Source organism: Rutidosis leptorrhynchoides, chromosome 1, assembly GCF_046630445.1.
Source record: "Rutidosis leptorrhynchoides isolate AG116_Rl617_1_P2 chromosome 1, CSIRO_AGI_Rlap_v1, whole genome shotgun sequence".
In the NCBI taxonomy this organism is placed as follows: Eukaryota; Viridiplantae; Streptophyta; class Magnoliopsida; order Asterales; family Asteraceae; genus Rutidosis; species Rutidosis leptorrhynchoides.
The window spans coordinates 662,430,845-662,439,934 of record NC_092333.1 but is presented as its reverse complement, the minus strand read 5'-3'; positions in this window follow the sequence as shown (position 1 = coordinate 662,439,934).

Sequence of the window (9,090 nt, the reverse complement as noted above, 5' to 3'; positions counted from 1 at the left end):
TTTCTTTAACTTCGAATCGAGAGGTGAGGACGTCAATTGTTCGAGAGAGATGTTTTCATCCTTGAGAGCCTCGTCTTGGGCTACACGAATTTGACTATTGCGGTTGGTGTGAATGGTGATGTTTAAAGCTCGAACACGAAGAGGCACCGCTCTCTCCTTTCGACTCAAGGCATCGGCTACTACGTTTGCCTTCCCGGGATGGTAACGAAGCTCACAATCATAATCGTTTAAAGTTTCAATCCACCGTCGTTGTCTCATGTTTAGTTGCTTTTGATCGAAGATGTGTTGGAGGCTTTTGTGATTGGTGAAGATGGTACTTTTGGTTCCATAAAGATAATGTCTCCACATTTTAAGTGCAAAGACAACGGCTCCAAGTTCGAGATCATGTGTCGTATAGTTCCGTTCATGGATTTTCAATTGTCGAGAGACATAAGCAATGAGTTTCTTTTGTTGCATCAATACACACCCAAAACCATGTTTCGAGGCATCGCAATATACAACAAAATCGTCATTGCCTTCGGGAAGTGACAAGATAGAAGCGGTTGTTAGCTTTGTTTTCAAGATTTGAAATGCGGATTCTTGTTCGGTCGCCCAAATGAATTTCTTTCCCTTGTGAGTTAACGCGGTTAGAGGACGAGCAACCAAAGAGAAATCCTTGATGAATCTACAGTAGTATCCGGAGAGACCCAAAAATTGACGAATGTGAGTAGGAGTAGTAGGAGTCTCCCATTTACTAATGGATTCAATTTTTGATGGATCGACTTTAATACCTTGATCACTTACAACATGACCAAGAAATTGAACTTCCTTCAACCAAAATTCACACTTGGAGAATTTGGCCTAGAGTCGTTCTTGTCTCAAGAGTTCAAGCACAAGTTGGAGATGTTGTTCGTGCTCTTCTTCGCTTTTAGAATAGACCAAGATGTCATCGATGAACACAATAACGAATTTATCAAGATACGGTTTGCACACGCGGTTCATAAGATCCATGAACACCGCCGGTGCATTAGTGAGACCAAATGGCATTACAAGAAATTCATAACTACCATAACGCGTCCGGAAAGCGGTTTTGGAGACATCTTCCCCCTTAACCCTTAATTGATGATATCCCGAGCGAAGATCGATTTTTGAATACACACGAGATCCCTGTAGTTGATCAAAGAGGTCATCGATGCGAGGAAGAGGATATCGGTTCTTAACCGTCAATTAATTTAGTTCACGATAATCGATGCACATTCGTAGGGATCCGTCTTTCTTTTTAACAACAAAATCGGAGCGCCCCATGGTGAATGGCTAGGTTGGATAAAACCACGGTCAAGTAGTTCTTGGATTTGACTTTGCAATTCTTGCATTTCAGATGGAGCGAGTCTATATGGTGCACGTGCTATGGGTGTGGCTCCCAGAATAAGATCGATTTGGAATTCAACCGGTCGATGAGGTGGAAGACCCGGCAATTCGTCGGGAAATACATCGGAATAGTCACTAACAATTGGCACATCATCGATGTGCTTCTCATCGGACTCGAATTTCTTAACATGGGCAAGGATTGCAAAACAACCCTTACGGAGTAGTTTTCTAACTTTAATGCACGAAACGAGGTTGAGTCCGGTGCAACTCTTATCGCCATAAACAATCAAGGGTTCACCATTCTTGATAGGAATTCGGATTGCGTTAAGATCATAAAGGATGTGAGATTTCATTTTGGCTAACCAATTCATACCAATTATTACGTCAAAACTCCCTAGTTCCATGGGTATCTAGTCAATTTCAAACTCATTACCCAAAATATTTAACGTACACCCCCGGTAATATGTGTCGGCACTCAATAGTTTCCCGTTGACCACTTCAATGGTATAAGTGGTATCTAGTGGGAGTGGTGGAGTGCTAAAAGAATGAATCAAAGTCTTGGATACAAAGCATTTATCGGCACCCTAATCGAATAAACAAGTAACATAAGTGTTGTTGAGAAGAAACATACCCGTGACTAATTCATTGTCATCTCGGGCTTCCTCGATGTTGATGTTGAAAGCCCGGCCGCATGTATTGGGGTTATCTTTCTTCTTCGGGCATGCATTTCTATAATGGCCCGTTTGGCTACATTCGTAACAAGTGCCCGTTTTGGTGCATTGGGCCCCTTTCGAGCGATGGGGGCGACACTTTTACATTCGTTGGCCTTATGACCAACTCCTAGGCACCGATGGCAAATTATCTTGCCACATTCACCAAAGTGATGCTTGTTGCATTTGTTGCAAAGAGGTAGGTTTCTGGCATAACCTTTCTTGTCGTCGGATGTAACGACCCGGAAATTTCCGACCAAATTTAAACTCTAATCTCTATATGGTTCCGACACGATAAGCAAAAACCCTAAAGTTGACCCGCATTTTTTTTCGATCGTTCTATACTTATAAGATTAATATTTACATAAATTAAAACTTACCAACATGATAAGTAATCCAAATTGTCGAGATTTATATTTCCGAAAAGAGTTTTACACAACGTTTGACCGTCTAGTTTGACCGACGATATCACGAACTATACAATATATGATAATTATACGTTTGCGTATATATATGTATATATACATATTTAACATGATTAATGAATGTTTTAATATCTTATTTTGTATCAAAAACTATAAGTTATAAGTATATTTTGAAACTACTAACTTAAGTTTTCAAAACGATAACTATACGTAACGTTATTTGACATAAATACTTAAGACTTATAATGTTTATACATATATCGTATAAGTAATGTATTTACTCACTTTTAAGACTTAAATACATAAAATCATATAAGTGTATTCACAAAAGATAGCTATATTTGAATCCTCATTCCATTTTTCACAAAATTTCTATACGTATATCTAGAGTATTTGTACTCGTATCATACCTAGCTTCTATACGTATTTACTATTGGTATATACACATCAAATCACCACCTAACCAGCCCTTGTTACTACCCTAGGTATAAGGTAATTGCTTTTGTATTATTGTTTGACAAATACATAAGATTACAAACTAAAATTTTGTCATGTTATCCTTAAAGATCACATTTTTAGGAGTATATATGTATCATCATTTTGATTCATTTACTACTTCAATCTCCTAGCTAAAACACACACACTTATAACCCTTAAACACCTTCAACAATTCAGTAAAGTTCTAAGAAGATCTAGCTTCAAAAACCTTACATAAACACCATAAGAAAACCATACAAAAACACTTCAAGAAAACCTTCCAAGAACACCAACTTACTTCCAATCTTTCATCCACTTCTATCACCCTTTTGATTCTAGCTTCTTACTCCTCTTTTACAGCAAACTTATCCAAGGAACTTGAGGTAGAATCTATGTTCATAACCCTGTTCGATTCATATATATATAGCTATCTTATTTTGTGGTACAAAAGTTTAACAACAAGAACATAGTTTGAATGTTTTCAAACTTGTTTGCAAACTAAATAGATCCTTCTAACTTAACTTTTAAAATACTTCAAGACCTGTAATATAACTTAAATATATGCTAATTTAATAAGGTAAAACTTGGTTTTTCAAAGTATAAGTATTTTTAGAAAAATGGTCATTAAATGATTTTTTTTTGTAACAAAATGTTTAACTTCATATGTTTCACTAATGTTTCACTTATGCCGTATGATTTTGAATACAAACCAAGGTATTTACAGTTCATAGTCTTAAAGAAGAACTCGATCCAAGAAGATGGCAATTTGAATCAACGAAAACGGACTTGTAACGAAGAAACTATGACCGAAACAAAATTGGTTATCCTAGATCATTTCAACTACGGGATCAATTGGAAAAAAAGATATAAATCACATATTTCTAAGATAACATGATATTTTATATATATGTACTCATAATTCAATTTCATATGGTTCAGGATCACCCGTAAACAACACGAGAAGATTAATCATAAGATCCCATGATTGTACGCAACACGTCATTTGACAACACCGGTACTTTATGTACGCAACACGTCATTTGACAACACCGGTACCATGGGTCAAGATTAATCTCGACCAACACATATACGATGGGGTATTATGGGAGTTTTATTTATTTCGTTGGGGGTTTATTTATTGCGGGTATATTAAACATCTAAAAATGAACCATTAAAATTGAATTACTAACATCGAAACGCTAACTACGGACTAAGGAATTATTCAAAGTATTAAAAGTATTATAAATATATATACGAGATGTTTGTTTAAAATGAAAATATATTGATATATTATATATGGATAGGTTCGTGATATCAACCGGAAGACCAAGTCAAAAATATATATATCTTCGAGACAACAGTGAGTATATAGTCCCACTTTTAAACTCTAAATATTTCGGGATGAGAATACATGTATTTTATGTTTTACGTTATGGACACAAGTAACTGAAAAATATATTCTACGTTGAGTTGTACCACTGGCATACTTCCCTGTAGCTTGGTAACTGTTATTTACAGCGGTATTGTAAACGCGAATCCTGTTGATAGATCTATCGGGCCTGACAACCCCAACCGGACTGGACGACCAGTATTCAACGGTTGCACAGTACTTCGTTTTGCGACTACACCTTGGTACGGTGTAGTAAGATTTCATATTAAAGGGAATATGCGACGTGATTAAATGTTAAGTATGGTTACCAAGTGCTCAACCACTTAGAATATTTTTATTGAAATGATTATATACGAAATCTTGTGGTCCATTGTTATAACGCTGCTAGCATCAAACCTATATATCTCACCAACTTTATGTTGACGTTTTAAAGCATGTTATTCTCAGGTACGAATTAAGTCTTCCGCTGTGCATTAGCTCATGTTAAGGATACTACTTGGGACCATTTAAGCTATGATACAAGGACGTTGCATTCGAGTCATTGAAGTTCATTAAAGACTATTGTTATGAAAATGGCAGATTAGATCATTTGGTTGTTATAAAATGTTAGGCTAATATGTCAACTCTCGATGTAATAATAGATTGCCTTTAAGAAATAAATGCAACGTTTGTAAAATGTATCATATAGAGGTCAAGTACCTCGCGATGTTATCAACTATTGTAATTCGTTTTTAATCTATATGGACGATGTCCGGATGATTAGTTTCGGATCCTTTCAGTTGGTATCAGAGCGTTGGTCTTAGCGAACCAGGCCTTGCATTAGTGTGTCTAACTAGTAGTTGTTAGGATACATTAAGTGAGTCTGGACTTTGACCGTGTCTGCCTGTCAAAAGTTTTGCTTATCAATCCTAGTCGGAAATCATCTGCTTATCATCCTTAGGGAACTGCCTGCTTATCATTCTTAAGTCTAGACACGTCTTACTGCATTTAGTGCATCGATAGTGTATAGACAAAATTCATATCTTAGCGTATCTGTTACTATAGACATTGCCTGACGTATTTCAAAGATTCTCCGTAATTCATGGGATTTTGATATTATATATACATATGTAAATTATGTATTGAAGAGTTCCAAACCCAACTCCTATAATCTATTCCAAACCAAAAATTCACTTCTCCGACTATACAAGATGGATTCTTCATCCAGTTCGAATTCCTCCGACTTCGATAGCTACGCCGATATGGATTTCCATTCGAGCTCCGAGAACAGCGTCACCGGAATGGATCAACCAATTTCCCATCATCTATTTTGGATGAATTGGGGATGGGTTCGTAATATACTAAATCTCTGGAGGCAAGAAGAAGGTGATCCATTCCATCCACCAAATTGTCCTCTTAACGATGAACCTGAAGCACTTACCGGTGAACCTATTCGAAACACCATTTTCTCGCTCATTTCTAGAGTATCTCGTCATGATTACATACTATCCCATATTTCGAATCTTGTTCATTCGCTCGTTCCAACCGTCAATCATCCCGGTATAATAGAAGAAGTCAACGAGCTTCGCGCTCGGGTAGTGGCTTTAGAAAATACGGTGCGAAGGTTACAAACACCAGCAGCAGCACCAGCAGCATAATCTATACCACCATCATCAACGCCGACAGTACTCTTGTCACCCCCAAAATCTCAACATCACAATCTGTATCTCGAATATCAACATCACACGACTCAATATCTGTACTTCGAGTATGATCTTCGTTCTATATATCGTTCTACATCGATTATCTTCGCTTTACGTATCGTATGACGATTATGTAATTTCTAAAGTCTTAGAGATTATGTAATCTAGAATTAACGATAAATCAAATGAGTTTATTATCTTATTGACTCATTAAATCTATGATTATCTCTGAAGAAAATATATATGCAAGTATATTTTCATAAAGATAGTAATTAAAAATTCCTTCGTACAAACTAATAATGATGAAAATATTTTAACGGGTGGGTAGTACCCGAGGAATATTTAGAATTCACATTAATAAGTTATATTGTACATTCTTGAATCTGATTCAACGGTCATTTGTTATTTTACTTACAACCATCGATATACGTATCCGTTCACCCCAGAATAACCATTTCCATTTAAATTTCATATTTGAATTTTTTTTACCTATCCAAATCCAACAAGTGGCATAAAGAAGAAACATTGGACAATTAAAATGAAATAAAATGTTGATTATAACGTATGAAACTAAACAATTCTTCAATTTTGCCACTTGATTTCATCCTAAACCTCATTTGTACTTCGACAATTATAATCCTCATTCAAATCTTTTCATGATTCTTGAAAACACCTCGATCGAGAAGTTGAACCAGCCGCACCTCGTTTACGGAAGAAAGATTTATGCATACAGTGATGCACCTGAAAAATTTTCGAAACCGAAGTTATAGTTAAAACGTATCCGCGTCGAATTCCTTATCATTCATTATCAAAAACAATCATACGATTCCTTTTCAAGAAGCTAATTTTGTCACAGCTCCACTTCGACTTCTCAGTGAGACTACTCCTATTATAATCTCGATATTTATACTTTGTCCTTTCGACGTTGTTACCGGAGAACCTTTTTCACAACATCATCAGCAGACGTACCAGCAACTCGTTATCTCTTTGGCGAAACCCGCAATCAGTATTTTGAAAATCTCGTAGAAATTCTCCCAGTTATACCGAGAACGACTATCCCTAAGAATTACATTTTTCGAATGTGAAGTTCTGAAAAACATCCTGGACTATGAAGTAATTCTTGAAATGCTGAAGAAGCAGAAAAAAAAAAAAAAAAAAAAAAAAAAAAAAAAAAAAACTGTAAACGACTTTAACAGTCAAAAGTTTAATGATGAAGTACATTGTATTGGTAAAGCTTAGAAAAAGAGGAGAGTTGGAACTGGAAAACGGATTGAGCAAAGTATGAAGGAGGATGTAGATAAATCACAAGAACTGAATCTGCTTTCAAAGGATTCAAACGATTCAGTGCTTGCTGAAACCATTAGTAAAAAAAAAACCTACCCCTTATCCTAAACCTTTCCCGATGATATTCTTCATCATCATCTTATCTTAGATATTATAAGATATCTTCATATCTTTTGTTATACATATCCTCCATATTTCTGGAGATATTCTCACAACTGTTCTTATCCAAAATCATGTATTTCTCCGTAATATCTGCGTTACAATATAAAAGAAACTGTGTTAGTTTCTAAGTTCTAAAACCTTCAAGTTTAAAATAGGAATGTTTTGAAGTAGTGTTGGGAACTGATACATGAATTAGTATAATATAATGAAACTTGATCAACTTCATTATATTACAGTAAGTCATGTTAAGTTTCTAATGGAATGTGATGATTCACAGTACCGTCATCATGTGCCATGTTACACGGCTCTTACATTCTATCAAGTCTCCAAACATATTAGAACGTATCACCTTGATAGTTCTATTTTTCCGGAATATTCGAGTAATTTAACGAATCAAGATCGTGCCATTACAATTTTATTCTAAAACCAATAGCTAGGTTCATTCCAAATTTTATACCTACGAATTCCGAACTATTGATCGCTTGACTCAAGGACGGGAAGAAGAAACGAAGGGACAAAGTCCCAAAATAGAAATTGGGGTATAGATCACAGCAAATAGGAGAGAATATTAACTATGGATGACAATGATTATGGAAAACAGAAGCAGGAGCATCGAAGTATAAGGAAAGATATCAAACCCAACAACCACCCAGAAACTACAAACCATGTATATCAATACGTATGGCGACGTAAAGACACGGGAGAATTAGAAACATTATAATTCCAAGAAAATCATAAAAGTGAATAGATTCTTCTGGCGGTAGATGGAAGAGAAGAATGAAAGATATAAAAGTTAGAAGTATAACAAAAATCAGAACGGGATGAAGCATTTCAAAGGATACCTTAAAGTAGGAATTAAGGAGAAAGAGTAGAAGATGCGAGTTGTGAAAAATAAGGAAACGAAGGGGTGGATTTATAGTGAAATATCCGACAAAGAAATCGAAACAGATTACCGCATTAAATCAAAGAAGATTCTGATCGCCGAATAACCAAATCTTATTACGTAAGATTTTTCCTAAATCCCTTAAATCCCGGAAATCAATTCTAAACCACGTCATCGATTAAAAACGATTCCATATTTACTCATTTCATTTTTTTTTTGTGATAGCTTCGCTCGTGCGTCTCACATAACCAAATCGTTTTATCTAAATCTTTCAATAATGATAAAATTTCATTATTACCTCATATTCGTCATGAAAACATTCCTATGGTTATTTATGACAACCTCTACCAAATTTCGAGGACGAAATTTCTTTAACGGATGGGTACTGTAACGACCCGGAAATTTCCGACCAAATTTAAACTCTAATCTCTATATGGTTCCGACACGATAAGCAAAAACCCTAAAGTTGACCCGCATTTTTTTTCGATCGTTCTATACTTATAAGATTAATATTTACATAAATTAAAACTTACCAACATGATAAGTAATCCAAATTGTCGAGATTTATATTTCCGAAAAGAGTTTTACACAACGTTTGACCGTCTAGTTTGACCGACGATATCACGAACTATACAATATATGATAATTATACGTTTGCGTATATATATGTATATATACATATTTAACATGATTAATGAATGTTTTAATATCTTATTTTGTATCAAAAACT